Consider the following 27,759-nt stretch of genomic DNA (forward strand, 5'->3'; position numbering starts at 1 on the left):
GGACACAATTCAAGAACGGAGAATGGGCTCAGACAATGTTGGACAGTGCAGCAGAAGTCACCATAGCTCGCAAGAACTTGAAGGATCATCTGGAGACAGTGGACTTGAATGAATTCATTCAAGTGGGAACTGCAGATACCAGGGTTAGTTCTCCACATAAGTTATATGAAATAACACTCCGGATGGAGGGAGACATACCAAGAAAGATAAGAGCTCTCTTTTGGGAACAACTTTCTAAAGGTTATGACATTTTTCTAGCTGAACAAGACTGGCCACCAGAATTTGTCATGGAGTGCCCTCATGGCGAAGACATCATTATGCCAGCCTTCTCCAACCACATTCCAATTCATTTAAAATATAATTACGCCAGGAAATGGGCAGTTGCCCAAGCTCCTCCATTATACAAAAATCATGTAGGGTGGGATGAGGATTCTCCTCACATGAGAACGGGTTGCACACCATTGGTGTGCAACCCGTTCTCATGTGATGTTGTCGATATTTAGCCGTACCGGGTTAGCACCCTTTAAAGCAAAGGAACTTCAAAATAAAGGCAATTTGAGAAAACAGCGATACTTTCATGCAAGGCGGAAGAATCTGGTTCATCAAGTCAGTTTATTTTCAAAGGTGTCAGACGGATATGAAAAGTAACTACAAAAGACGTTGGACTTTATTGACATTTTTCACATCAAAAAATGTTTGTTCACATCAAATATTTGTTATACTGCATGAGTTTTAGAGGCTCACTTTATCCATAACAGAGGTATAACTAATTAAATAACGGCGATTTACAATGGAAGATGCAGAGGTTTATGGGAGTTGTAGGATTCCCAAAAATTTCCGGTTGGTTCAGGTGGAAGTCATGGTTCGTGATTAAGGGGAGGGTTGAAGATATGAGGATGGAAGGTTTATTTAAGGGTCGGGATCAAAGGTGAAGGTCTAACTTCCGTTTCACGAGAGGGGAGGATGATTATATTCTAGCAGGTACATGTGGCGTGTGAAATGGAAGGGAATGGAGGACAGGATAATAAGGGCAAGCGTGTTTGGAGAGAAGAGGGAAGTCAGCAGGGTTGTTTTAGGAAGGTTTTTAGGGCAAGGAAATCAAACGTGAGAAGTAGAGGGTGGTGACGAATGGTATTGCAATTTAAGAATAAACAAATGCGTGATAACTCGGTGGGAGGTTTGGGAGGTTGAAGAGGTTACGGTTCAGAACTAATGACCAAGGACGGAGAGTAAGAGTCAACTGAAAGGAATACATATGTTAGGCATGAGCAGTGTAAATCGATAGAATATAGGTGAAAGTTGAACGAGTTGATGTGCATATATTCAATAAACGATGGTTAAAATATGTTTTATTGTTACTTACAGTTTTCCCCTGACGAAGGACCCCACGGGTTCGAAATGCATTGGGTAACAAATAAAACTGCTTGAAAAGAATCTTGCTTTAGTACGTGTTCTTGGGAAGAGAGGTTCGGATGGCCCACCAGAGCATGAGAAACATGGGAAATTGCAGCTCCTTGCATGAGGACGTGTTTAAAATGAGAAATGTAATGGAAAGGATGAAACATTGTGTTTGAAAACCAGAATTTAAAAATGAAGCAAAGAAAAGTACAGATGAAGTAAAATGTTGCAAATGCAGATTTAAAAAAATGCTGTCGCCGCTGGATTGGGGCTAAAAAGAAGCCTCATAACTTTGATGAGGATTCTCCTCACCATAAAATCCAGTTAAAAAATCAACCAACTGCACAAAGGCAGTACCCAGTTAAGCAAGAAGCTAAAAAACAAGTCAGGGAGATCTTACATCAACTTGAATACCAGGGGGTGATTGAAACGTGCACCTCATCAATGAACAATCCTGTTTCCTGTCTCCAAACCAGACAATACATATCGTCTAGTATTGGATTACAGACATTTAAACTCTTGTTGCAAAACATTTACAGTGCAAAATTGCACACAGTACAGCATTAATGAATACCATTGTTCATAAGAAATATAAAACAGCATTAGATATTTCTAACGCTTTCTTCTGTCAAAACATTGCACCAGAAAGTAGGTATCTGACCGCTTTCTCTATTATGGGGACACAGCGTCACTTCTGTCATCTCCCTCAGGGATTCAAGAATAGTCCTGGGTTATTCTCAGCAAGGGTAACAGAGTTACTACAAACTTATGATGACGAAGCATTGTCATATGTTGATGACATCTATCTGACAGACAATGACTTGGATAGGCACTTGAACAGGGTGAACACCATTATACTGGGATTCGCCTCTGAAGGGTACAAATTCAATTTCAAGAAATCTAGAATTGCCCATCCCAACGTCCTTTTTCTAGGATATGAATTATCAAGTGAAGGCAAAAGCCTGGCAGCAAACTTTTTAGAGAAATTTGCGCTTGTCCAAACACCAAAAACGCTGAAAAACTTACAGTCGATTCTAGGATTCTTAAATTTCGGAAGAACTTACATTCTAAACTACACAGAAAGGGTAAAACCTCTCTACGAATTAATCAAACCTTATTTTAATTCAGTGCATTGGAAAAAAAATGCAATAAATTTTGCATTCATTGCAAACGGATATGTTAGCAACTAAACATTTACAAATACGCGTAAACGTACGCAACTTAGTGATCAGGATCATTCCAGGTCAATGCGGATTCACCTACTTAACTTTTAATGAAGGTGAAAAAGTACTAATAGCTTACAAATCACACTTGTACACACAAGCAGAAATGAAATTCACTTCAACAGAAAAAATTCTGACAGCTGTTCAGACTGCTGTAGCAAAAGAGAGAGGGTAAGCACATTACGGTCGTTTTACCTGAACCTGCCTTAGAGGCGGTGACAAAGGCGAGCATTCCAAATGCTAAACAGGGCTCGAAAAATTCACTTGACCGCTCGCATTTGCGAGTCAGATTGATTACGGTCGAGCTATTTTTAGGTCCTACTCGCCCTCTCTGGCGAGTAGGAAAACAAACTGACACTTGACCTCTGCCTTTGAAAGCAGAGGAAATGTGACAAGATAGCAAGATTTAAAGGCATCTTTATTTCTCACAAAGTAAATGAGCAATAAAAATGCTTTTAAATCTTGTTAACTTGTCACATTTGCTCAGTTTTCAGAGTTTGAGGTCAAGTGCCTTTCAGTTAGGTCGAGGAGATTTTGTAGTTTACTAGACCTGCAGGTCTTGTGCATTTTTAATGTTTTTTCGTGCCCTGCTAAAGCTTTACATCCGAGATGGATACAATGGGTTAATTCTCTTGCTGCAACTGATGTTGAATACGTTTTTGACCCATATTTGATAACACAAGCATTTCATCAATACAAACAAGAATGGCCTCTGCCTACTGAAATTCTGCCTCCAGAACAGTATGAATGTATAATTTATACTGACGATTCAGCTCAACCCGCTACGGGGGAAAACAAGCCTTTCATGGTCTTTAGAGGTCGCTGGCACAATGGCTAATTCCGACCAATGGTCACTAAAAACGCAATCTCTAGGAGATTGTACAGCTCAGCAGGCTGAACTACAAGCATTCAAGATGGCACTTGAGAATATGGACCGCGAATTCCCCATACTCATAGTGTGGGATTCGTATTATTATGTTCAAACTTACAATGAATACTTGCAAAACTGGATTCAAAACGGTTACAGACACGCAAGCATAAACTGCTTGGGGATCAAGTAGTTCAGTTACGACAAGGACTACAAAAGACTCATGTGATACATACACTGAGTCATCAACGTGATGGCGTTCACGTTGAAGGGAATTCATTGGCTGACGAACCCACAAAGGCAGCTATGCAAACGGCTTTCGTAGCTGCAATCACTCGTTCAAAAACGAAAGTAGACAGAGAAATAATGCTAGCTGTCAATGCTTTAAGCAAAGACAGTGGTAAAACATTACCAAAAGTATTTCCACTCAAATACTCTTATATAACGATGCGAACAATGTTCTGTTTGCTCGAATCCCTGGAGTGGGGGATAGGATAATTCCAAACATGGAACATAGATTAGGACTAATTTTAGCAGCACATGAAGGGCTTGCCTCTGCTCATGCAGGTGTTTCCGCCACAGTGGCCACGCATGAGGAAACAAACCAGAAACTGTGTTTTGGAATGTGAAATATGCCAAAAGATGAAAGTCTCTACTGTGAAACGTCCTGCGCAGACGCCCCTGTTGATTTCAGATAAACCATTAGCTTGCGTTTACCTGGACCAACGAGGTCCCTTAACCAGGGATGGTAACTATAAATATATAATAAATATATAATGTTTGCAGTGGATTTGTGTTCAAGGTTGATTTGGATGTGGCCTCAGCTGTTAGATGCACGTCCACTCCTTAGATTCCGGTTGATGCACAAAGGGGTCCACCTCCCGACGTCCCCAACTCTGGATAATACAACACAGAGTATAAGGCAATCAGGTGAGGGAAAGGTATTAGGGAAGGAACAGCGGGGAGAGGGAGACCTGCAACAAAATAATACAGTGTTAACACAAATAATAATCAAATCCTACTATCATATGTTCTCACTAGGACTAACTAGTACCTGTAAACTGGTTGTGGAAATATCCGTACTTTCTGATTGACAACTATACTCCGAGATACTTCTCTCCAATATACAGATGTGTACCTACAACAAGAAAGCGGAAGATATTAAATAGCCATTCATACCTCAACCAACCCATAAAGATTCAAGGCCCATATTCATACATACCCACAACTCGTTATAAGGCTCAAAACAGGATTATAATTCAACAGTGCAGGGCTGATGCTTCCCTTCTCCCAGAAAAGGAAACTGGACAATAGGAATTCAATTAGTCTCCTGTTCCCTTGGTTCCAAAGTAAATAGGGTGAAGCAAACGAATAAAATTATAAACTCAAGGTCCTTTGATCTAACAAGAGTTCTATCCATGGTTGAAGACCAATGTTAGGACCAGGACTCCAGTACAAATATTTCTTATTATCCCAAGCGTTCAATCAGCGCTTACCTTCAGCGCGTCTTGCCGGGAAATCAGCGGTTCCTTAAAGATCTTTTTATCACCACAGTATTAGCCGTAAGCACACCAAAGGGCCAGGAGTCGTCGCTAAACACAATGCGACTTTAACAAACAGGAGCGCTTCGTCCAGCGATATCAGTTCCCGCCGTGAACGATGAAACTTCCTTCCTTCAGCACGAGTTCCCCAAACAGTCAGCGCTTCCTTCAGCGCTACGAGTGCACACAGAATCCTGGGACCTGCGTACCCTCCGCACGGCAACCAAGAAAACAGCGCTTCCGTCAGCGCGAGTTCCCCAAACAGTTGGCGCTTCCTTCAGCGCTACGTGGCGAAAATCCCAGCGCTTCTTCCAGCGCTGTAACCGAACTCGGGAGCGCTTCAAGAGAGACGAGAATCAGAATCCTCCTGAACAGAAACAAACAGTATTACGCGCACTTCCTGTGCGCTTCTTCCTGGGTAATATAGTTTAGTCCCTCCCATAATTACTGGAATTCTGGGAGATGTAGTTTGTGTCATGAAATAGGTTTTGTAGGCGCATTAGCTCAGCACCTGACATCAGCGCTCGGCTGACGCTCGAACTGTTATAAAAGATTTGCAAGTCTTTATCGGCACATACGCAGTCGGCACGCTATATTCTGACCAGGGTCCTGCGTTTAGCTCTCGAGCTTACAAGGAGGCCGTGGCCAAATTGGGCATTGCATTGCGGTACTGTAGCCCAGTCCATCCTGAGGGAAATTCGGTTGTGGATAGAAAAAACCAGGACATAAAGCAATCTATAACAGCTACCTTATTAGGTTCGGGTGACGGGTGGTTCAAACACCTAATAAGTGTCCAACATAGTATTACCAACTTGCCAAGAAGTTCTCTAGGGGGTATTACTCCATATGAGATCCTTTTTGGGACTAGGATGCTGATTGCGGACCTTGATTGTCAGACATCAGTGGTGGACCAGAAAGATTTTGATATCAAAGATCGTTTGGCTGTTTTACAGGACTTAAAAGAAATAAGAACGAAACAAAGTAACGTGATCCTGAAACCCACCACCACTGAGGAAAAACCGACCGTCCCAGCAAGGCCTGTCTTGCTTCCTAAGCTTGGGGATCTAGTCAGAGAAAAGATCGCGGACAAGAAGGAATTTGGGCCTTCATACAGACACCCAGTACCTGTCCTAGCAATCCACGGATCAAGAACAGTATTACTGCCGCCCCTTTCTGGTAAAAAGGAGAACAGGTTTGTGTCCATCGACCTGGTCAAACCACATCATGTGGCCGATCATAAGCACTTGACCAAGTGGACTCCGCCAATATAGCAGACGCCCTGCTCTAGCTACTATCCAAGAGGGTCAAACTGAGAGACTCATCACCTTTGAAGAATCTGCAGTACAAAATGAAGGACTAAGCAACAAAGCTATGGAACTTGTACCTCTTGAAACCCAAATAACAGTTCATCAAGAAAAACCTGTCTACAATGAAGTAGCACCTGACTACACAAATGTAACAAGCGATCCTGAGGTTCCAGTAATTTCAACGAATCCTGATGCAATCCCAACAATTGACAGAACTTCCTCTGGGTATTTCATTAACTTTGATACGTTTTCCGAGGATCCCAGCAAGCCTGAAACAACGCCAGTAAAAAGAACTTTGAAAGAACAAGCAACAGACCTTTTTCCTCCCCTGGAAAAGACTTATCTGTTTCACCATGGATTGAACTTTGGATTGTGTTGGGTGTACTTTTTCTTCTACTTTGGTTGACTCTAATAATAACTTTGAGAATGCAGATAAATGGAAGATATGTCAAAATGGACACAGCAAGTAAGAACATCAACTTACTCCTCAAGCCACACAAATCATCCCATCTTGAACAAAGAGACTTGTCATCAGTGAACATCACAGCCTTTCCTATACCTGGGGGTATAGCTTAGGACAAAACGGATTATGAAATTTTTGGCCCGTGGGAACTGTTGAAGATTCCACTCTTATTCAAGATTTCATTAAGTGACTTTGTTTCATCTAGTACCTTTTCTGATGGTTTGGACTTCGAGACTGTTAAAAATATGATGTCAGACTTAGAAATGTCTGCAGTATTCACTAATCATGAATATTTAGAAGGTTCATCAGACTATGAACAAATGTATTGTTATAATCACTATGGTCATCATTTCTTGCACAAATCTGCAAATGCTAGAAATGTATTAATGTATGACCAATGCGACCATTGTCCTACGCCGCCAAAGGGTAGCTTAAAAACATTTGCAAGGAAATTTCCGTACTTTTCAGGGTTCAATGTATCCAATGCTGAATCATTTTACTTTAAAAATGTAAATAAAACAGGCATGAAAAGTATGTTGACAAATACCAAACAGATTTATTCTGCAGCCTTTTATGCTCAACTGTCTAAACTTGGTTTTGACTTTTGGAAAGACAACATTGAGACGAAAACTGTCTGGGGCACAAAAGATTGTCAGTTTCAGGGGGTAGAAGCTATGTTTAGAGCCTGTATCATCCCTAAGCAAATTAAGTTTTAGAATGACACTGTCCAACAGACGTCTTGTCTTGGGTTAGCCAAGATAAAAGACCTGAACAATCCGTTCATACCTACACCTACACCTGATAGCAATAACACTTCAGAGGGGGAAGTCGACGTACATACTATTATTTTGCATCACAACAGAACAGATCCAGATTGGAAAAAATGGTTGATCTGGCCCACAGACACAAACAACTGTCAAGATAGATTCCTGAACAAAACACAGGGTTTCACATTCAATAGGCCAGACCCAAGATCTGTTCAAAGACAGCATCCAGCAATAGTAACAACATATAGTGTAGGGAAGCTCGGCCTTGATTGGCTACAAATATCTACACTTAAGGATATAAAGCAACACTTATCTTTACTTAAAGATGGCGCTGATCTTAAGGAATTCTTGCTAGGACCAAGAAAACCGCGTCATAAACGTTTTATATATGCCGGTATCTACGCTGCTTATAATGAAGCATGGAAGATTACGCATGCGGAGACTGCAGAAAGAATATGAGGAATTGATCTTATTAATTTAGAGAAAACTCTCTCTGTAGTTGACAATGGGTTAACAACTCTGTTGTCCAGGATATATTTATTGGACAGCATAGTGTCTTCTGCCATGGACATCATGGAACAGGACTTGGTCATGTTGCAACATGGTCAGTCGCAATTACGTTCTATCATGCTATTAGGCTGGATGTTGCAAAAACCTTCGTTCAGGCATGTGCCTTGGCGTTTAATCAATACTACATCACTGTTTTCAGAATTCAATCTCACTGATAAACAGATCAAATTGGCACAGAGGGGAGCAGACTATACGGTGCTGAGCATTGAAAAACTGGAAAGATTGCCATTTACGGTAGCAGAAAAGCCAGCGGTTCTCTCCTTTGTCAGGGTATAAACTTACACGGGCCTGTGATGGTTGCTCTAACAATTTATCCTGCCACCTGCAAGGTTCACCGGCTGCAGTGATTGATCCAATATGTGGACAACTTTCAAATGGGAATTACCTCATGTTGAATGATCACAGCTGCTGTGGCATGTTGCCAGGCATACCATATCTGGTGACTGTGTCAGCCAGGGTCACTGGCTGTATGCAAGTATTGTTTCCTAAAACTAAGACAGACAGGGAGTCGCCTTTATAGCCTTCACTGAACATCTCTTCTATATGAATTGATACTTTAAGCAGAATGAAAGCCATTCTTTTGCAAAAACTGTGCCACTGACCTCAGCCAAAGAGACCTATATTCTGCACTCGTAAGTACTTCTGCCGAGATACATGCCCTCTTAACTACAAACTGCCCTATACATTTCTCAGAAATATTAAGTCGTATCTTAAACATGTCTGATACGAGTGGTATTGTACATGTATTTAAGACCTTATTTTCTGGACTGTTAGCACCTTTTGAAGCAGTCCTAGGAATATTTCCAAACTTTGTGCACTCTGTGTTTGTCGGACTGCCTCTCATTTTGGGACTCGCTGCAGGGATACTATTTTTTCTCCTACTGCTGCGATATGGCAAGCCAATTCACCAGCGACACCCAGTTCTCCATGGAGACAACTCTACTGGCGATGAAGTGTAGTGGGCGCATTGTCAAAATTTTGGGTCTGCCTCGTCAACGAGAATTAAATACCACATGGTTTCTCTCATTCAGACCAATCTGGCAAGATTGCATCTTACCTGTTCTACGCTGCCTGCTATGCGGAGAAGAATGCATGCTAGACTCATGTTTCACACTCCCATCAGTCATGCAAACGGATGTTGATACTTTGCTTTAACCAGTAACGGCCCATGCACTGTGTTGTCCCCAGCGGCTACCAATTCTGATGACGGCATTCATTGAGATCTCACAGACGCAAAATGCTGATGGTGAGGTATGAGAGGAAGCAGGCGCACAGGTACCATCCATTACGAACATTGCTAATGCAACCAATGCTGACGGGGATGCTTCACATCTATGTGCGGTTAATCTTCTAAACGAGGTAATCCAACTTTCACCTACAACGGTAGACGACTTCTTTACAGACTTAGAAGATTTGATGTTTTCTCCAAACACTAACACTGACTTTTGAGTTGGCACACAGTGTTCTGAGAGACTTTGAATTCGACCTTCATTTTTTTAAAAACAAAGTTCTAACTTTGGTACTCTTTTTTCTATGATTAATTTTTTTTCACATTTTGTATTTTTCCTTTAGCCTGAATATTGATTTCTCCAAGAAACTTATTATTATGCACGAACAACTATTCCTTAGGGGTTCATCCATGACGTTCATATGTCTGACTTTATGTCAAAGCTGGCATTCCTAAATACCTTCAAGGTATAAATATACCTTTACTTGCTATGGCAAAGCACGGTGTGGTTCGGTGCAGTTCGACTACCTACTTGCACGACGCAGCTCGCTACAGCAAGTGCTGAAGGAAGCCAACTCTCCAGCTGACGCTCTGATCAGAAGCTGTCATCCTCCTGCCGAGAATCCAGCTCCAGTGTTTCTTGCGGGGTGTTGGGAAATCGAGTCAGTGAAAGAGATACCAACCTCTCTCATTCTAAGGTATGGAGCTGATTAGAACCTAGAGAAACCTTTGGCAATTCATGGTAAAAACTAAACCTATTCTAAAGACGACCCTTACTTCTTCCCTCGTGCTAGACCTAGGTTAGGTACATTGGGGTAGGCGTATTTTAGAAGCACCAGTTGAGTATTTTAGCATGTGTTATTTATGTATGTATTTTTATATGTCATAGCACCAGACAATGCAATTACAGTATTATTTTATACTACTGTTTACGCTGTACGCATTATACTTTGCATTCTGTCTAACAATTGTAGCAGTTCACCTCTCTTGCATGAGAAAGAAGACTGTTCAATAAACCCTTTTTATTGAAAGGCCTGTCTCTCTATTTTCTCTGCAACTCTGTAGAAACGAAGCATGCACGATTGACTGAGTAAAATAGTTATCTATTGTTTTCACAACTCTGAAGATATGGATGGATGAAGAACACACCCTTACATGTCTATCTGACTGTATCTCCGCTTGGATGAAGAACATTCCCTCACATGTCTATCTGATTGTATCTCCGCTTGGATAAAGAACATACCCTTACATGTCTATCTGACTGTATCACCACATGGATAAAGAACATATGTTATAACAATTTATATAGCGCCCTAATACCCGTGGGTGTCTAAGCGGTTGCGATCTTCCAATACTATGTCAGGGCAAACTAGTTTCTGAAAAGCCATGTCTTGAGTAGCTTCCTAAAATCGAGCAATGAGGAGGTCCTCCTAAGATTAAGCAGAAGGGAGTTCCGTTCGTTGATGGTATTGTATCTGAAACTTCTCCCCCCTCCCCCAATTCTTCCTTTTAAGTCTGGAGGTGGGCATCAGATAGGCATTGGCCGAGCGAAGCGGTCTATTTGGTATCTGACAGTGTCACTGCATGGATAAAGAACATACCCTTAAATATCTATCTGACTGTATCACCGCATGGATAAAGAACATACCCTTACACGTTTATCTGACTGTATCACAGCGTGGATAAAGAACATACCCATACACGTCTATCTGATTGTATCACTGTATGGATAAAGAACATACCCTTACATGTCTATCTGACTGTATCACTGCATGTATAAACAAAATATACTTACATATCTATCTGACTGTATCACCGCATGGATAAAGAACAAACCCTTACACGTCTATCTGGCTGTATCACCGCATGGATAAAGAACATACCCTCGCATATTTATCTGACTGTATCACCACATGGATAAGGAGCATACCCTTTCCTGTCTACCTGACTGTATAGCCGCATAGATATAGAACATACCCTTACACGTCTATCTGACTCTATCACCGCATGGATAAAGAACATACCCTTACATATCTATCTGACTGAATCACTGCATGGATAAATAACATACCCTTACATGTCAAGATATGTTTCGATTCTTGGGGAAACAAAGTTGTCATGTTTATGCTGTTGTCAGAAACTAATCACTTCTTCTGTATTCGAGAAAGTTTCTAGTGACCTCTGAGCTAGCTGGCACTCACAATTAAGTTTAGTATATTCGATTGAGACATACTGACCTCAGTCCTATGTCACATCTATAGGGTATATTATTCCAATTCGCAGAGCCTATTGGGAATATAGGAACGACACTACATATCTGACTGTATCACCGCATGGATAAAGATCATACCTTTACACGTCTATCTGACGTTATCACCGCATGGATAAAGAACATACCTTTACATATCTATCTGACTGTATCACTGCATGGATAAAGAACATACCCTTACATATCTATCTGACATACCAGTACATGTGTATCTGACTGTATCGTCGCATAGATATAGAACATCACCACCTAAATGTTTATCCCATTGTATCACCGCATGGATAAAAACCAAACGTGTGCATGTTTATCTCACTGTATCACCGCTTGCATAAAGAACATACCTTTACGTGTCTATCAAACTGTATCGCCGCATGGATAAAAAACAAACGCGTACATATCACTCCCACTGTATCACGGCATGGATTAAGAACATCACCACCTACACGATTATTTCATTGTACACTGCATGGATAAAGAACATCTCCCTACATGTCGACCCACTCCTCACATTGTATTACTGCATCGGTTAAAGAGCAACTACAGGCATTCCTGTCCTAGCCACCTCTACGACTGCATGACATAGAGACCCGAAGCATATCAGTCTCACTTTACTGGTGCTCTGCATGAGCTGGAGCACACCAGCAGGCATGCCTGGACTTCTTTGTCACTGCAGGCCAGCTAGAGACCCTACTCACCTCCAGGCTCACCACATGGAATAAGAACATCCCTGGGTGTGCCTGAGGGCCTGAGTCACAAAGGTACTTACGTGTAGTAAAGTTACGAGTGCGGAGTCTCCGCACTGCAGTTCTCAGTGCAGCGATTCCGCCCTGAGTGCTGGGACTCTGCCCTCATAGTAACTTTACTACACGTAAGTCCCTTTGTGAGTCAAGCTCTATCTGTCTAACTCACTGCTTGGAAAAGGAACCCCTCATGGGCCTCTACTCACCTACTTCGCTGTATCTCTGTGTGGACTAAAGACCATTACCAGGTATTTCGAGCTTTTTATAACACTTTAGCATTAAATGAAATAGAGTTTTTCTGATCTCTCTCAATTCAGTGCTGCACAGGAGCACACCCCACACAGTTTTCTGGTTGGATTCTTGAGAAGGCATTGGAACTCACATGGGTGATGGAGGTCTGGTGTTGAGATTGCAAAAATCCTGAAGATGAAATGCCGTCTTCAGGGCTTCAAGATTATTAGAGCCTTGGCAGATATGGAAGTGGTTGTGAAAAGGTATTAGGATTTTATTGCCAATGCGAGTCATTTCCGCCTCTTGTGCCGTTAACAGATCCCGAGGTTTTGAGGTAATGAACTTGTTTGCATGTTGGGGATTGTAAAACATGTGCGGAAGGTTACCACTTCTACTTTTACAAAATGGCTGCCTTTTGTGCAACTTTCTTAGCTAGGAGCCTCTCACATATTTCATATTTGACCAATGGTTAGTTAGCATGCATTCAGGTGCGTGTAATATTTAGGATTTTTGTTCTTAGGCTGTTGAAGTACAGTGACCAGCTCTCTTTTTCAGTTCTTTAAATCCAAAGTGGCCATTCCTAGCCTATAGAGAATGTTGTGCCACAATTCTGCAGATTGATAGCTACAAGTACGTGTGTTCAAATGTAGCAAATACTGCAGCTTGCATGTAACTGCCTGTCGGATATGGATTTAAATATACTAGTGGACTCCATTACAGTTGGTAGGGTTTATTAATTTCTTACAACAATGTTCAGTCAAGACTACTAAGTTTGTCGTGGAGTATCTTCAAACCAGACTTTCTTCTTCCTAGCTAGGCCAGCATTCCAGTTTATCCTGTATGCCAATTTCCCTCCAAGTGGAAAAGATACAAAACTCCAGGTAAGTACAAGCAAAATGGAAATAAAGGAATAAAGTAAATTATAAAAATTGTTCTCTTATATTATATGCCTTTACTTTCTCTGTTTCACCATCCTTTTTGTTGTCCTTTGAAAAAGAACAAATAAAAGAAAACTAAAACCTTTTGTATTGTTATTAGATGTCTGGGTAGCATCCCCTTAGTATTTCTCTCGCTTCTGTTTCGCCCGGGTGATTGAAAGGGAGAAAAAGAACTTAAACCACATCAATACTCCTTAAATATAATCTCTTCCTCTCTGAAAGTCAGCTTTATGATGCTAGGGGAAACAGCGTTTACAACGCTGTTGTTACAACACGGTTCCTTAACAACGCGGTTGTTACAACCACCGCGTTGTTACAACCACCGCGTTGTTACCACGCGTACCATTACATCGCAAGTCGTTTCAACGGTTTGCTGTAGGGGACACGCTGGACTTAGGAATAGTATTATTTACTATTCCTACTCCAGTTTGTGCAACAACAGCAAAGGTGTTGGATTTACAGCAGCAAAGGTGTTAGATTGCAAATCCAACACCTTCGCTGTTGTTGCACAAACTGGAGAAGGAATAGTAAATAATACTATTCCTAAGTCCAGCGTGCCCCCAACAGCAAGTCGTTGAAACGACTTGCGATGTAATGGTTCGTGTTGAAAAAGCGCAGTCGTTGTAATGACCTTGTTGTAATGGGATGCATGAAAAGCGCATTCATTGTAAAGAGTCCTATTCTGCTGCCAGGTACTTTGGGGGATTCAGTTTTAGTGTGGTCTCTTTTTTCTGTCATTTCCAGCTACCAAGATCCATATGCAAGTGAATTTCTCACTTCTTTAGTATCATCACCCTCCTTAGTGTCTAATTACCCCTTAGCTTTGATTCGTTTCCTCTGCAACATGCTCACCTGGCTATGCCGCAGGTCTCCTGGGCAGTGCTCTTCGGTCTGTTTTTCTTACTTCTCTGTGTTCTCCTTTGGCATGTTGACTCTCTCCTCCTCTCTTGACTCTATGTGGACTGGGTTTCAGGTTCCCATGGGCTTTTCCATCCAGGGTCATCAAGTGAGTCCAGAGTCTACTGCCAGCCTTTTCCCTCAGTCCTCCTGATGAGTCTGAGGCATTATTGATACTTCTTTTTCTTGTCTGTCTTCCTTTGCTATCCTGTCCCTCTCTAATCTTTTTTTGCTTTCTATCTTTTTCTGACCCTGTATCAATTTCGGGGGGCACACACATGACACTGTAATAATATATATATATATATTTTTTTTTAATCTTTATTTTTCAGCATTTATACATACATGGCAATAAACAATGCTCACAGCGGTACACAGTGAAAGCGTCATCATAAACTAATACAATGCAATGTAAATTACATATTAGAACTCATGGCAGCAGCAAACAATGGAAACAGGGAGGCAAACTAGGTCATATCATCGACCAACCTGCAGGCCCATCTCAGCATCTATCACAGTCCCATCCTCCCCAACCAGACCTCGCCTCGACAAAACAGTGGTAAACTTGCATAGCACAAAAGAACAGTCATATCATATAAGCACATTACGTAACATCACCCCTAGCCAACCCCTGCGGGAACAATTACATGTGCGGCCTGCGTATCCGCCACATTACGTTTCTTGACAATGTATGCCCTATACGGGCCCCATATATACACAGGTCGCGAGGAGCTGGGCACTAAGGTCGCATATTCCTCGCAGTTCACGTTACAAAACGCTAAACTGCGAAGCCATGCCTGCAAGGAAGGGACTTTCCTACTACCCTATAATAACACCACCTCTCGCTTGGCCAACAGAAATCCAAGCGCTTCAAACTTTCTAACCTTTTTAGGGAAATTAACCATATATCCCAATAGTGCAATCTCAGGTGTGGGAATCAGTGTCATAGAAAGCATGTGCCCCAGCGCAGCGTGCATCTGTACCCAGTAGTGTTGTATCTTTGGGCAGGTCCAGGAGAGATGAGCAAAGTCAGCATGTGAAGCAGAACATTTTTGGCATTGGTGGGGTCTAGCGGGATCTATCTTGTGGGACCATGCCGGGGTGTGGTACATCCTACCGAGAAACTTGAAATGTAGCAGCTTATGCCTACTATTCAGGGACACCTCCCTTGTTACCTTGCAACATTGCTCCCATTGATCATCAGTGATAGGGCCCCCCAAATCACTTTCCCATGCTGTACGAATTTTAACGTCGGAGAAGGGCCGATCCATCACACATTGTTTATACAATGTGGAAATCAAATGTGCACCAGTTGGACTTTCTATAATTGAGGACAGCGGAGAGGCCGGTTCAGGAGCAACCGGATAAGAAGGAAAGGTGGCTCGCAACATGGAATGGATACGTCGCAGTACAAAGGCGTCCATAAAGAAACATTTGTGGAACCGCGCATCCTCCGATACTGAGAAAATATGATTGTCGGGGAAGAGGTCACCCATCTTGTGGATTTGAAATTTCTCCAATGTCCGCTGAACTAAAGTTTCACCTGTTATGGGGAGTAGTGAAGGATTTGGAAGCGGCAGTGCCGGGCAATACAACAGGTCTAATCCCAACAGTCTTCGTAACCTTTCCCATGCCCAGCAAGTGGTAGATACCGTCTGAATGTCCCGCGGGTCTCTTGGGATTCCTTTAGGTAAGATGACGGACAAGTTCTGAGGAAGTACTAAATCAGCCTCTGGCTTTAAATATGGGACGCGTGCGTCTGGGTGGTACCAAGCATATGAATAGCAACAGTGCACGGTCAAATAGTACAGATACATATCGGGAACCCCGAACCCGCCTCGTTCATATGGAAGTGTCAGAGTCTGCCAGCTCACCCGAGGTCTCTTGTCTCCCCACACTAGTCGTAAAAGAAGTTGACGCAGCTGTAAAAAAAAGGTCTGGGTGAGAGGGATAGGAATGTTGTTAAAGAAATATAGAAATCTTAGGAGAATCACCATTTTGATAATGGCAACTCTACCCGCCATTGACAAAGGCAGCCGCAACCACCTCTCCATCTGTGATTCTAGCAAACTAATTGCGCTGCCATAGTTTAATCTAATGATAGTGGCTGCGTCTAAGTGTACATAAACCCCGAGGTATTTAACATCGTCATGACACCACTCAAGCGGGAATTCGCATTCCCATGCAGTTGCACTGCTGGTTAACGGAAAAATCACGAATTTGTGCCAATTAACACTAAGACCGGAGAACCTGCCAAATCGGATAATTTCTCTAATAAGGGGTTTGAGGTTAAGCTGGGGCAGTCTAACGTACAGAATAGTATCATCGGCATACAGTGACACCAAAAGAGGGCCAGTACGAAACTGCAAACCACGGTGCAAGTGTTTCTCTTGGAAATGCCGGACCAATGGGTCCATTGCTAAAATGAAAAGTAATGGGGACAAGTGGCAGCCCTGCCGGGTGCCGCGGGATAGACAAAAAGACGCAGAGATTGTTCAATTCAGTCGCAATCTAGCTGTGGGTTCCGTGTATAACAGAGCCGTCGTAGAGACGAAACACTCAGGCATCCCCATGCGATGCATCACTGACAGGAAAAAGGGCCACTCAAGGAAGCCAAACGCCTTCTCAGCGTCAAGGAGCACCGCAGCGGCCGGTGTATTGGGGTCAATCCTATGTAACACTGTAAATAAGGTCCGCAAATTGACCGATGTGGACCTGTGGGGGATGAAACCAGACTGTGCCAGCGAAATAATGTATTCCATCAATAAAGACAGCCGGATCGCGATCACTTTAGCCAATATTTTATAATCAAGGTTTAGCAGGGACAATGGCCGATAGGAGCCACAGAGCTTAGGGTCCTTGCCCGGCTTGGGGAGAAGAATAATGACCGCCTCTCTGAAAGTTGGCGGAAGGATACCCACTTCAAGAGGCTCCGCATACACCTCTATCAATCTCGGAACCAATATATCTTTATATGCTTTGTAGAAATCTGCGGAGAACCCGTCGAGGCCGGGTGCCGAGGAACCGCTAAGCGCATCAATCGCCTCCACTACACTCTCCTGGGATATGGGAATGGCAAGGAAATCTTGCATATGCCTTTCAAGATATACCAGTGCAATTTCTGCGAGGTACTCTCCTTGTTCCTGGAGGTCCCCGGAGAGTCTAGAGGTGTACAAAGTTTTAAAATGCGAGAGGAACGTATCGCATATGTCCGGAGTGGAGTATAACACCTGGTCATTCGGTCCTGTGATTTCAGTAATATAGGCTTTGTTGCGCGGAGGACGGAGCGTGTGTGCCTACATTTTGCCGGGCCGTTCGCCCTCCCCGTATCTTCTGGCAACATGCTGTTTGCTGAGGTATAACAGTTCTCACTCAGCGGCCTTCCGAAACTCCATCATCAAAGCTAAAGGACGAGCCTCGCCGGTCTCTGACCCATGCTGTAGCAGTTCCAAATCTGGGGCTGTGATTTCATTCTCAATGCGGCTTAAAGTGGATTGTAGAGCTCTCAGGACCCCTGCATTTTTAGCAATACAAACCCCCCTGATAATGACCTTAAAACCCTCCCAAAGTACAGCCCAGGTATCCACCGACCCATTGTTGATTTCAAAATAATCCTCAATAGCCTCCCTGACTTCCTCAAAAAATACCTGATCTTGAAGTGCCTTCCTAGGGAAACGCCATTGCCTCTCATATCCCCCAGGCCTAGGAATGTTGAGATGTAGCAGGATCGGCGAATGGTCCGAGAATGTCCTTGGTAGTGTATCTAACCCCTAAACCAACAAGCGGCTCCAGTGGAGACCAACCAGTAGTATATTCTAGTCCAGGTGTTGTGGAACCCAGAGAAGTGTGTGTAAGATGCAAGGTGCGGGTGATGCGTGCGTTCAATATCGACCAGGGAGAAGTGTCTACAGATGTCCTGCAGCGCGTGGCGTGAACAGAGCTTGGAGTCTGACGACGAGGAGGTGCTATCCCTAGCAGGATCTAACAATAAATTAAAATCCCCTCCTATTAACAATAGGCAAGGATCCAAAGCCAGGAGATGCACCTGCAACGCATGGTAGAATTCAGGCGAGTCTACGTTAGGAATAATCCCACCAGAGCCACATTGTGCCCCATTAGAGAGCCAGAACTATCAACAAGCGCCCTCCCCATCTGACACCACCCTATACAGAGAGAAAGGGACCATTTTATGGATAAAGATGGCCACCCCTCTTGCATAACTACTATAGTTAGAAAAATATCTATGGGATCCCCAGCACGCCGCCATAGGTGGCGCATCGGACTTAGACAAGTGAGTCTCCTGCATGTAAACTATGTCAATGTTATGCCTAGCTATATAATTGAGGACTTGCCGTCTTTTACGTGTATGGTTTAACCCCCGGACATTCCAAGACATCAGAGATAGCCCGGAAGGACCGGGCAGCCAGTCTAACTGTGCCATTTAGTAAACATTGCAACAATCATTTGACTTTTCAAACCAACCCAGCACCATGTAACAGTAACGTGTGCAGCGATGACTGTAAATCTATGAAAAGATAGCAAATATCCCCCCCCCCTCCCACCCTCCCCCCGTCCCTGGTGAGGCAGAACCCATCCCCATAAACCAAATGTCGGTGCAATAAAAACAGGCACTGTAATACAGTAATCGCACTTACACACCGTAAACTTGGCATATTTAACAAAGAAACTTCGGTGTCCACCATGAGGCGTAGCAACGCCACGCTGGCCGGGCAATGCTGAATACTTTAGGGGCAAATGGAAAAAAATTACAAGTATGGCAATAACGCAGCAGAACATAGAAGAAAAACACAAAAATGAATCAACCAGTCCCAGGATTAGAGAAGAGCTCAATGCTGGCCTCTGACCCACTATGAGGAGGGGATGTCACATGTGCAGCGGCCGTCGTTTCGTTGTTTTTCTTCTTATACTCTTGGCAAAACTCCTGTGCCTCCATCGGGGTTTCAAAGATGCGGGATCTTCCGTCTACATCCACCTACAGCCAGGCCGGATAGAGCATACCGTATCTAAGGCCCAAATTCTTTAAAGCGGCTTTCACTCCATTGAACTTGTGTCTCGCGTCTTGCACCACGACAGTGAAGTCTGGGAAAAACGATAGCCTACTCCCCTGCCACTGGACCTCCCCCTGCTCGCGGGCAGCACGAAGAGCTGTGTTCCTGTCCCAAACGTTCATGAGTCTAGCAATGATGGGTCTCGGAGGCTGCCCGTGTTTAGGGCGAGGTCCCAACGATCTGTGTGCAAGTTCCACCACTGAACCCTATGTGAATGTCTCTCTGCCAAACATATCAATCCGATAGTAGTTGCTCCACAAAGATATCCATGCGGCCAGTGGTGGCAGTTTCTGGCACACCAATAATGCGGACGTTGTTCCGTCGACTACGGGCTTCTAAATCTTTATTCTTTACTAGCAGCCCGTCCCGACGTTGTCCGGGCATGAATTGCTGCCGGCCAGTAGTATATTGTTTTGTAGGATTTCGTTTTGATAGCATTTCTTATCTGTGACAGGCCTGTGAAACGCTCCGATTCACAGTGCACTTAAGAGTGCGCGTTCAGTAGTGTGTGAACTCGAGTTTCCCTACTTTATTTTTCCTTGCAATATTATATAGCGCAAACTCGACAACATGGCATGAGCACAATTTACATTACAGAAGAACACATTCATTTGTGGTAGGCACGGGGAGACAAAGCGATATGACTGGAATCACAGGATATTGTGCTGATGCCGAGATTCGAACGTAGCTCCCCAGCTCTAAAGTTCGCAATTCTAGAACTTGTGGCGGGAGGTGTGTCTAAAAGCGTATGTCGGAGCTGGCCATCAATGAGAGAGACCTGTGCATTTTTCAAAAGGGTGGTAAAAAAATATGAGTATGTTGCTGGAGATGTGGGCCGCCGTGCCACCAATGTATTTACCGGGGGAGGGTAAACACCCATTATTCCGCAACTTTCTTTCCGCATATATCACTCCGCATACTTTCATTACGAAAGTACCATGACTCCGCAATGCCATTATAACGCATGGCATTACATTTTATATGCTTTTACCACGCATACATTTACAACGAAATTCGTTGTAAATGCATGAATGGTAAAAGCATGTTTTTTTTTTAATGTTTGGATAAGGTAAGTATGGGTACCGGGGTATATGTTTTGGCGTACTGAGGTATATGTTTTGGGGTGTTTAGGTATTTTAAGGGTTCAGATATAGTTTTGGGTTATGGGGTACAGGGGTAGTTTTAGGGATAGGTATGGGTTTTGGGGTACTTTTAGGGTTCAGGGCTAGGTTTGGGTTTTGGGGTACAGGGATATTTTAGGGTTCAGGGGTAGGTTTGGGTTTTGGGGTACAGGGGTATTTTTAGGGTTCAGGGCTAGGTTTGGGTTTTGAGGTACAGGGGTATTTTTAGGGTTCAGGGGTAGGTTTGGGGTACAGGGGTATTTCTAGGGTTCAGGGCTAGGTTTGGGTTTTGGGGTACAGGGGTATTTTAAGGGTTCAGGGCTAGGTTTGGGTTTTGCGGTACAGGGGTATTTTAGGGTTCAGGGGTGGTTTTGGGGTACAGTGGTATTTTTAGGGTTCAGGGCCAGGTTTGGGTTTTGGGGTACAGGGGCATTTTTAGGGTTCAGGGGTCGGTTTGGGTTTTGAGGTACAGGGGTATTTATAGGGTTCAGGGCTAGGTTTGGGTTTTGGGGTACAGGGGTATTTTAAGGGTTCAGGGCTAGGTTTGGGTTTTGGGGTACAGGGGTATTTATAGGGTTCAGGGCTAGGTTTGGGTTTGGGGGTACAGGGGTATTTTTAGGGTTCAGGGGTAGGTTTGGGTTTTGGAGTACAGGGGTATTTTTAGGGTTCAGGGGTAGGTTTGGGTTTTGGGGTAGAGGGGTATTTTAAGGGTTCAGGGCTAGGTTTGGGTTTTGGGATACAGGGGTATTTTTAGGGTTCAGGGGTAGGTTTGGGTTTTGAGGTACAGGGGTATTTATAGGGTTCAGGGCTAGGTTTGGGGGTACAGGGGTATTTTTAGGGTTTATGGATAGGTTTGGGTTTTGGGGTACAGGGTATATTTATAGGGTTAAGATGGGTTAGTGTTTAAGGGTGTTGGGGTATTTTAAGGAGTAAGGGTGGGTTATGATTATGGGATGCAGGGGTATTTAAAGGGAGCAGGGTGGGATTAGCACACAATATGAGATATGGCATGAAGGGCGGAACGTACCACACGCCCCCAGCGTTTGTCATGCCCCCAGCACACGCCCACAGCACAACGCAGACATGCCCACAAGGGACTACTTTGCTGGCACGGTTCTTTTACCTTTTAAATGTATATGGTGGGCGTCTGCATAGCCTATGTCCTTCTGCTGCAACTGCTCTTTCCAGCGCTGTATTGGGTGTTGTGATTGGTGCTGTGGTTCCTGAGATTACCCGCCTCAAAGGTTTGGGCTCTCTCTTTATTATATTAGTAGAGATTGCCACTTTCAGAATTCTTTCCACCCTCTCGTCGTTTCTGTGATTGCGCCGCTCCGTCCTCAATATCCGAGACTCTAGCCTCCACGACATCCAACCGCCTGTCATGTGCCTGGACCTTCGCACCCATATCAGCCAGCCTCTTATCCAGCGCATGAAATCTGCCGTCCAGGGCTTTGAAGCCAGCCCTCATCTCCTTGAGCATAGCCGCCGTGAGGGAGGCAGGGTCGTCGACAACATCACTGCCCTGTGCCCCATCCGCCATGTCTGCAGGGTCGTCAGAAGTGGCGCCAGGGACCTTGTCAAACTGCAGCGTCCGCTGTTTAGGATCTTTCCTCCCCATGTTCAATGAGGCTCTCCCGCCCCCAAGCACAAGCGGAGCGAGGCAGAGTCGCACCCCCAGAACAAGTGTGAAAGCAATACCACAAGCGTGTGATTACACTGAAAGTCACGACCTACAGGGCCCAATCACGCAACTCAGACCAGAAGTGTAGAGGGGCTGAGTATCAAATCAACTGAGTGCCCACAGTCAGGGCCGGTCCTAGAACTCCTGGGGCCCCGGGCGAAAGGGAAAATGTGAGGCCCCTCTAATTTGCATGTAACTTCCAGTCGCAGCCGGCATGACTCGCGTGTGGAGGGTCTCGCGGGAGTTCGGGAGGTGGGGAACAGGAAGCAGGCAGCCTCCCTCCCCTCCCCTAAGCCAATCCCAATGTTGCAATGGCATTGCAGCCTACATAGAGAAAGGCCAGAGTGTGCATGACTGGTTAGGTCGAACAGTCAGCGCCCTTAGCAGTTGGCAAGGCACTCCTCTCCTGCCCTAAAGCAGACCCGCGCGCCCCCAACCAAACACTTATGCTTCCTCGCAGTGCTAGAAGTAGAAACATAAAACGGTCATTTTAGCATTTTGTGTTTCTGCTTTTGCGAGAAAGTAGTGGGGCGACGCTCCTCCGCCCTAGTGGAGGTCCCGCCATTGGTAACATCACAAGAAGTGACATCTCAGAAAGTGACATCCCAGGACTGTTGATCTTATTTGGCATCACTGAAGAGACCTAACGTGGATATCAGTAACATGGACAAAAAGCTAAATATACAAATGAAATAAGTCCATATGTTTTAAAACTGTTAAATGGATTACATTTGTCTCATTAGATGGAAAAGATAGGTGCAGGTCTCACAAAGATATATATTATTTACTCCTCGTTAAATGATTGTTTCCAGATGAGTGCATGATACACTTTCCAATTCTGCCTCATAAAGGGGAGAGATCCTGTTGAGGTAATGAGGGGCGGGATCATTCAAAATATAAAATTACACAAGAAAAAACCTCTCACACCATGGATATAATTGCACATTTCAAAAGGCTCCCTTATCTTTCTGTGCCATTATTGTGCTACCTTAGGATGACATTAATACTTCGTAATTTGTTTTAACGTAAGTCCTCTCACCAGAATCCCACACTCCCATGCTAAGAGACGTAGGACAATCTTTTTTGAGTGTGTGCTCTTTACTCGCCAGAATTATGTTAAGTGCAAAAACACAACACATATAGTACAAAATTACATGACACCATTGCAAACAAATAAAGATTGTACATAAACGAAAAAAGACTTAGAACAACCTAGACCACTGCTAAATAATACATTGACTTGAATGTATGCTACAGATTCAAGGGGTCGTCAAATCAACGTTTTTGATTTGGTGGTAGAACTGTAGGAAGTAGAAGTGGCCAGCTTTAGGGCTGGTGGAGCCCTGTGCGACAATGTTGGTGCCCCCAATAACTTGCTCTGCCACGGATTCCATCACTACCACCCATTAACAGTGCCCCTCAAGTCTCCATAACTACACTCTCTCTCAGATGCATTTAATTTGCACCGTCACTGGTTTTAGTACTGTGCGCCATGCACACACCTTAGCGCTGAAGCGCTAGGGTGTGTGCATGAGTGTAGCATAGGTTTTGTACAGAAGGGTACCCTTCTTGTGCAAAATACTATGCTGGATACGATACAAAGCTTTTGCCACTTTGCATACGTGCTGCGCAGTGTAGCGCGCATGCAAAGTCGTAAAAGCATGGAGAAATATAAGCATTTCTCTTGTTAGCGCCTCCTTTGAAGGGGCGTTAACTTTTGTCGCAAAACCATCTTCAAAAATCTTTGTAAATATGGTTTTGCGTCAAAGGGTATGTGTGGTTACATGGGAACGCCCATGTACCACTCCCTCGGCGCAAAGTAACGCAAAGCAGTGCTTTGTGCTGCTTTGCACTACTTGAAGGGTGCTTTCCAGCGCAAAACAAGTTTTCGCTGAAAAGAAAATAGCAGCAAAAATAAATTGCGCTGGTTAGCGTCACTCTTGTGATGCAAAACCAGCGCAAAAGGTTTGAAAATCTCCCCCTTCATGTTTTATCTCTCTCTCACCTCTACCCTCCATTCGCTGTTTCTGCCTCTCAAGCTTCCACCTCTCCCCTACATGCCTTGCTATTCACCACTCTTCTCTCCGGCCTCTTACCTTGCTTCACCTCTTGTGCCAGGACGCAATAGAGGCCCCTGCAGCACAGATGGGCCCACAACAATTCTGAGGGCCCCATCTCACCAGGGGGCTCCCATTCAGCCTTGGGCCAATGAATATCTGTGAGATCTTGGAGACTCTGGGGCCCATTATCACATTCTGCAGAATGGGGACCCCATCATTTTGTGTTACACAACTGCTCTTGTGTTACTTTTCAGATGCGTAAAGCAATGGATGGTGAGTGGCTTGAGGGGTATATTACTTGGGTGTATCTTGGAGGGTTCATTGCACTCCCCTTGGGGTGATAAGGATGAGTGTGGGGTCATCCCCCATCCCTCCCCCTAACTGAATCTTAGCATCTCCACTAAACTTTTAAAGACCAAATTGCTCATTCTTCCTTCAATTCACATCAATTACATGCAAATAAAAAACACCAAGCGCTTATAACTGGAGTTTATTATTTATGTTTAACTCCTTTTATGTTTGTTTTGTATGAACATGCTTGTTTGAGAAAAAAAACATTTGCAAAAAAGAGAATAGAATAATAAGCGTTTTATCCATTTTCTGTCTTCTCCCTTCCATGGAAGGAGCAGCGCCTTTTGTGATGTGAGATCACTCTGTGTTTTTGTGTTGTGAGCCCTGCAGGATGCTCTGCGTTTCATTCATGCAGGGGCAGGGCTCACTTCACACCTCACAGTTCAAGTAGCTGCCTAACTGCTGTTATGGAGATGCAGCGATTAGGCTGATCACGGCCACAAACACAAACCCGCCTTGCCCACTCTGCAGCATCTGAAAGGATGGGGTGTCATATTGCTTTTTCATTCCATGGCAGCCGGGCGAGGTGAGGGGGGCCCCCCGCCGTTGGCCTCGCACACTACACTATGGCAGCAAACGCCAAGGGAACCGGCTCCCCCCCTGTCACTCTTACAATGACACAGTTTCAAAAGGTTGATGGGCTCGGTAGGGGGCCCCATCACAGTTAGACCGCCGTGAGGCCCTGGGCAGCCGCCCACTCTGCCCATGCCTAGCGCCGGCCCTGCCCACAGTAATACAGGCCACAGAGTAGGTCGGAGTCAGTGCCCCCAGGAATGAAGAGCCACAGGTGCAAGCAGGTGCGACACTGTTACAACCCGGCGCCTGCCAGCCAGTCAAGAGAGCTGTATAGCAGAGGGAGTGCGCAGCTCTCCAACCAAGCGTGATGGGTAGCGTAGAGGGTGTAATCGTCGAGGCCAGAACTAACCACCAGACAGTCAGAGCATGAGCGCCAAGCACCTTCCAGCCGCCATGTTCATGTAACCGCAGGAGTCAGCCAGACATTACAACAGAGGGCCTCTTTCCCGTGGTGTGTCAGCAGCAGTGCCGAGGCCAAGGATAATATCCCCTCGTGTCAGCCGGCAATGTGTGAGGCCAGGACAAGCAGGGCCCAGCTAAGCTCAAATCTAGGCCAGGCGTCGGGGTATCAACAGCAGCCTGCCCAGGTCAATGCCCCACACAGCCACCAGGGCCTTTCAAGAGGGAGGAGAGGGAGCCAGCACACCCGATCAGGCCTAGCACCTTCGCGGCCCCCGCATCTAGAACCAGCGGGTCTCTCTCTCTAGCCCGCCTCACCCCGCGCCGCAACACCGCGCACCAAGGCCCAGCGCGACCGCGAGGCCGGTCAAGCCCCCAACCGCCACATCCACAGCGGGACCCCACGCACAGCTCCAGCAGGGAGGGCGGGTGGAGAGCTACTAAGTAAGCAGCAGGGCCGGCCTAAGGCATGTGCAAGCTGTGCACCTGCACAGGGCCGCCAAACCCCAGGGGCCGCCACACCAATATATATCCTTAGATACATATTTGCGTGGCGGCCCCTGGCAGGGATTTGGCGGCCTCGGGCCCCCTACGTACACTCCCTGCTCAGGGCCTCCGTGAGCCTAGAGCCGGCCCTGTAAGCAGGGGGGGTGCCGATTCCGGCACCGGCTGCCGATCAGGGGCCTACGCTCATCTCTCGGATCTGGCGCAGCTCGTCACTCATCAGGTCCGCTCCCTGTAAGGCTGCAGAACCTGCGCTCTGTTCTCAGCAGCGCAGGTCCGAGGAGAGGCCGCTCATCTTCCATGGATCTGCCCATCACTGGCATCAATTTGCTCCGCATCTCCTCCCGGGCATTATAGGAGCGCGTCCGCTGGGTTATTTGTAGCCACATCGATGAAAATGGGAGGAAACCGTGCCCGACCAGCAGAGCTTCAAGCACGGGCGGCCATCTTGGTCGCCTGCGTGGCCACAACCCCACGGTAATAATAATTAAGTGGCTTGAATGAGTAAACAATATTCTGTGTATATATTTCTCTGGGAGCCCCACAGATCATCTTCCCCTTTCATCATTAACTTTAGACTTCAGAGTGCAGTTGTGTGTTTGAGAGCAGTATGGGCTACACTAATTTATATGCACTTGTGGTAGCTGTATCTGGACCTAATGTGACCAACAAAAAAGAGGTTTCAGGGTAGTACTGAGAGAGGGGCTCACATGTTGGTTTCCCTGAGTAGAGGACTGCTTGAGTTGTGTGCTCGTGTTAAAACAGTGTTTGTATTGCACTTTGTCTTGTGGCAAAGCCCATACTCAATGGAGCAGGATAGAGTGGTTATAGTGGAAAGCAAACGATCACGGCTATAGGTCTGATCTGTTTATTATGAAATGTTATGATTAGTAGTAGGTCTGCTGAGTTTATTATGAAAAGCATATGTTAAAGTTAATAGACATTTAAGAGTGGATTGTTATAGCTCTATATTAAAGCCTACAGATGGGTATTTTGTAACATTAAATCTAGCAAGTTACCATGGTAGGCAAGGGTTTTGTTATTCATTACACCCTGTGACAAACCCTGGATATACAAGATTTGCTCTGTGAGAATCCTTGTACGGCCCTCCTAGGAGAGGTGGCATTTTGCTTAGTTATCTGTAATTCTTTATAACGTTCTAATTGTATGACTGTGTGTTTGATGGTTGCCTCTGCTCGAAACAGAAAGCCTAAGTCGGTTATGATGACAAACTATATGCCTTATTGGTGCCATGGGAAACTGTCTGATATAATCAGTCTGATATGCTTGTTGTGAAAATTCATCCCAAAGGCAGTAGCCCTAGCTTAATTATTGTGAAACACATTTGTTAAAGTCAGTAGGCCCTTACCAGCTGGTTGTTATCACATTGCCTTACAGAATATTTTGTTACATACATGTTATCTCACAAATGAACACGGTAGGCAAGGGTTTGGGCGATGGCCACTCATTCTCACAAACTCTGGGGGAATTGCACTGTGAGGATACTTGTTAGGCACTATTGACAGGGATTGTTGATTGTTTTGCAAACTTTCTTTTT

The 27,759-nt window shown here is 44.7% G+C and overlaps 1 protein-coding gene across 1 annotated transcript in view; it reads left to right on the forward strand.

The window, feature by feature from the left end:
• The window catches only part of DCST2 (DC-STAMP domain containing 2), a 285,622-nt gene that overhangs the window by 168,752 nt on the left and 89,111 nt on the right, over positions 1-27,759 (forward strand). The window contains exon 5 of the mRNA XM_078671064.1: positions 13,419-13,486. The gene's annotated coding sequence lies outside the window, so the exon portion shown is untranslated. The remainder of the gene's footprint in view (positions 1-13,418; positions 13,487-27,759) is intronic.

This window comes from Lissotriton helveticus, chromosome 12 (genome assembly GCF_964261635.1).
Source record: "Lissotriton helveticus chromosome 12, aLisHel1.1, whole genome shotgun sequence".
Classification (NCBI taxonomy): Eukaryota; Metazoa; Chordata; class Amphibia; order Caudata; family Salamandridae; genus Lissotriton; species Lissotriton helveticus.